Raw genomic sequence first — 4192 nt, 5'->3', positions numbered from 1 at the left:
TGGCAGGGTGGAGAGGAGTCAGCCTGCAGGCCTGGGCTCTGGACTCCACTGCTGGGATTTGAACACTGGTCCCATCACACCCTCGCCTGGTGACTTTGGGAAGACGCCTGGTCTCTCTAAGCCTGACTTTCCTCCTCTCTTAACTGCTGCTATCGGGGGTTGAGAGGGAATTACTACCTACCTCCCAGAATGCCGGAGAGGTTCGAGACTGACTGCAGGTGTGGAGTGGTTAGCTGGGGACCTGGCACATAGGGGGGCACTTCTGGGTTGGGGCCTTGCCATTCCCAGCACGCTGGTAACCCCTGGCTGCCCCTGTCCCCATAGAGCACCCAGTTTGGCTGAGGGTGGGAGGGGGCAGCACAGAGGAAGGGGGTACCAGTGACTGTGGCCAGGGTTGGTTAGGGGATGAGGAGCACCCAGCCTTGAGTGACAACTGATGCCGTCAGAGGAGACAGGACCCATGGAGCAGGCAGCAGAGCTCTACCTACAAGTGCGGAGGAAAGTGGTCATTCAGCAAGTTCCAACGCTTGCTCCACGTGGGCTGCTGTGGACCCAGAGATAAATCAAGCCTTTCCTGGAGGCTTCCCCAGGCTGGGGTGAGGCGCTCATCACAGAAGGGCAAACGGTGTCCATGATGATGTTGTAATTTCAGACTCAACAGGGAAAGGGCCTCTGAGGACAGATCATCCAGTCCTTCAGCTGGTTGTTTGTTTGTGTTTTGCTGACACTTATTGAGCACACATGACATACCAGCCAGCCACTGAATATATTACACATATTGTCTCCTTTCATCCCCATTTTATAGAGAAGATGTAAGGCCCAGAGAGGGGAAGTGACTGGTCCCAGGTCACACAGCTAGAAAGTGGTAGAACTGGGATTTAATCCAGAGACTCTGCCAGCAATTCTCCTTCTCAGGGCTCAAGGACTCACCAGGAGACTAGGACAAAGCCAGGCTGGTTCCGTCTATGGCGTCATGGTGTGGAGAGAGACCTGTTTGTCTTGTTTAAGAAGGCGGACAAAGCAGACCCCACTTCATAAGGTCGCCTATTAAATGAGGTGCAAAGATTCATGATTTTGTTATTGTTACATGTATGTGACATGTTAGTGGTGGGTATTTGCTGGGATATGTGTGTGTGTGTGTGTGTGTGTGTGTGTATATATATATATATATATATTTTTTTTTTTTTTGAGACGGAGTCTTGCTCTGTTGCCCAGCTTGGAGTGCAGTGGTGCAATCTTGGCTCACTGCAAGCTCCGCCTCCTGGGTTCACGCCATTCTCCTGCCTCAGCCTCCGGAGTAGCTGGGACTACAGGCGCCCGCCACTAGGCCCAGCTGATTTTTGTATTTTTAGTAGAGACGGGGTCTCACCGTGTGAGCCAGGATGGCCTCGATCTCCTGACCTCCTGATCCGCCCGCCTCGGCCTCCCAAAGTGCTGGAATTACAGGCGTGAGCCACTGCGCCTGGCCTTGCTGGGATATTTCTTATTAAATTCAGAGGGTGAGTGATATTAGTCCAGAAACAAAATCATTGCATTAAAATAGGGACACTAGGCTAGGTGCAGTGGCTCACACCTGTAATCCCAGCACTTGGGGAGGCCGAGGTGGGTGGATCACCTGAGGTCAGGAGTTTGAGACCAGCGTGGCCAAAATGGTGAAACCCCGTCTCTACTAAAAATACAAAAATTAGCCGGGTGCGGTGGCGGGTGCCTGTAATCCCAGCTACTTGGGAGGCTGAGACAGGAGAATTGCTTGAACCCAGGAGGCGGAGGTTGCAGTGAGCTGAAATTGTGCCACTGCACTCCAGCCTGGACAACAGAGTGAGACTCCATCTCAAAAAAAAAAAAAAAAAAATAGGGACACTAAGGCCAGGTGCTGTGGCTTACGCCTGTAATCCCAGCACTTTGGGAGGCCGAGGCGGCCGATTTCTTGAGCCCAGGAGTTCAAGACTAGCCTGGGCAGCATGGCGAAACCCCATCTCTATAAAAGAAAATACAAAACTTAGCCAGGTGTGGTGGCATGTGCCTGTAGTCTCAGCTATTCAGGAGACTGAGGCAAGAGGATTGCTTGAGCCCAGGAGGTCGAGGCTACAGTGAGCTATGATGGTACCACTGCACTCCAGCCTGAGTAACAGAGCAAGACCCTGTCTCGAAAGACATAAAACAAAATAGGGACACTAAAAAAAAGAATATTAAAATAGGGAGACTAGTTACGTTCAGCCATATGCAAGAGAAGTATATCTTGTAAGAACTTCTCTAGGTGAAAAAGACATAATTACAAGGTCATGCACATTGAGGAATAAGTTGTCTGTTACATTGTAGGTGGAATATATTCGATCAGTTAGCTATGACTGTTGGTGAAATTATATTATAAAAATTATTATTATTGAATTAATGATTATTAATTATTAAAACTCTATTGCCCGGGCTAGAGTGCAGTGGCATAATCATAGCTCACTGCAGCTCCAACTCCTGGGTTCAAACCATCCTCCTGCCTCAGCCTCCCGAGTAGCCGGGACTACAGGCTATCAGTATTATTGTTGTATGTTCACACACAATTTTAAGTGGCATAATGAGGAAAACACACACTAGGTTTTATTTTATTTTATTTTTATTTTATTTAATTTTGTTTTATTTTATTTTATTTTATTTGAGACGGAGTCTCACTCTGTCGCCCAGGCTGGACTGGAGTAGCGCAATCTTGGCTCACTGCAACCTCTGCCTCCCAGGTTCAAGCGATCCTCCTGCCTCAGCTTCCCAAGTAGCTGGGACTACAGGCACAAGCCACCACACCAGGCGAATTTTTCTATTTTTAGTAGAGATGGCGTTTTGCCATGTTGGCCAGGCTTGTCTTGAACTTCTGACCTCAGGTGATCCGCCCATCTTGGCCTCCCAAAGTGCTGGGATTACAGGCATGAGCCACAGTGACTGGCTGGAAAACACATACTAGGTTTTAAATATAGTTGGCGTTTCTACTTTTTCAGTGGCCTTCCATGAAAAAATATATACAGGGAGAGTTGGCTTCACTTCACTTATCCAGAAAAGTCCCTCTTGTTCCAGATAAGTGAGGTGTTGGGTGTGATTTATTTATTTCCTCCAATGAAGGGATATGTGGGAGGAGGGGTGGTTCTCAACAGTGACTGCCCCATAGTCACCGTGTGCCCCTCCCTGCTCTCCCAAGATGAAAGGCACGGAGGTAAATCCTCTGAGGACAGAGACTTTTCTTCTTTTTCCTATGGGATCCCTGGTGCCTGGAACAGTGCCTGACCCCTAAGTGTGTGCTCAGTAAATGTGAGACAAACAGAGGAACACACAAAAGATCCAGTCACCGTGGGAACGGCACAACGCCCTGCAACCCAGGCCCTACAGGACCAGGATATTTCAGAGCCCATCTGGGCCCAGAGATTGGATGGGGACGTCCCAGGTTGTCTAGGGAGGCCTAGCCTTCTAGATAAAGGCCCCTTCCTGCTACCTGTCCTATCCTGGACTAGCTTCATACTTGGTTCAACCTGGGGCCACTATAGCCACCACTTGGCCTCAGAGGCAGTCTCAGCCCAGCCTCAGTTTTTCCAGCCATCGACTGGGAACATCAGCAGCCCACAGCAGATGAGGACATTCAGAGGCCACCGCGGCATGCATGCACCAGGTGTCCAGGCCGCTCACCTGCTCCCCTTCTGGCCCCCCTCTTCTTCCACCTGATGGAAGAGTAAAAAGAGGTGGAAGCAGCAGGCCGCCTAGTCAAGTCGCCATGGCCTTGCCTCTGCACTGGCCTGTCCTGATTCTACTCCAATGTCCGGGCTGGGCCAGACCATGCCAGGCCAGGCCCCAGGGAGGTAGCCATTCACAAGGAGAGAGGAGCAGGCGGCAGGCTGGGTGGGGGAGCAGCCCATAAATCAAGCCCCACTCCCACCCGGTTTCTAACAAGCGGGGCTGCCTACCCGCCTCTGTGGGGTCCCTGCCTCTGGGCTCCCACAGCGGGCCTGGAACAGCCAGCTGGCCAAGGCCTCTGCAGTGCCTTGGCCTCCGCCCCCACCCTCAGCCCCCAGATAGATAGGGGTATTTTTTTTCTTTTAGGAGAAGGAGAAAAAATAGACGTAAATGAAGAGAAACACCAACAAAGAAGGCGAGAGGCCTGCAGAGTCACGTGGGGGCAGAGACCAATTGGGCCTCCGGTGGCCCCCCCACCAGGGCGGGG

Source organism: Gorilla gorilla, chromosome 13 (genome assembly GCF_029281585.2).
Source record: "Gorilla gorilla gorilla isolate KB3781 chromosome 13, NHGRI_mGorGor1-v2.1_pri, whole genome shotgun sequence".
Classification (NCBI taxonomy): Eukaryota; Metazoa; Chordata; class Mammalia; order Primates; family Hominidae; genus Gorilla; species Gorilla gorilla.
This window is presented reverse-complemented; position numbering follows the sequence as displayed.